Below are 239 nucleotides of genomic sequence, written 5' to 3'. Positions count from 1 at the left end.
AGGCTTACCCGGCTCTTTCCGTCCATTCTGAGAGTCAGTCAGAGGCCGGTGCGGCGGTCTATTGACGACCGGAGGCTCCCATGGGTGTTGCGATGAGGGTGGAGGGCACAGAACCTTGCCTTAGCACTCCCTAATAAAGCCTCTTGTGAAGAGAGCAGACCTCGCGCGCCGCACGACCGGCTCTGGGAGTCGTTGGGCCGCTATATGTGAATAGTCTGGTCCTCCTCTGCCACCCGGCT

Source organism: Chiloscyllium punctatum, unplaced genomic scaffold (genome assembly GCF_047496795.1).
Source record: "Chiloscyllium punctatum isolate Juve2018m unplaced genomic scaffold, sChiPun1.3 scaffold_982, whole genome shotgun sequence".
Lineage (NCBI taxonomy): Eukaryota > Metazoa > Chordata > Chondrichthyes > Orectolobiformes > Hemiscylliidae > Chiloscyllium > Chiloscyllium punctatum.
Note: the sequence above shows the minus strand (reverse complement) of the source record.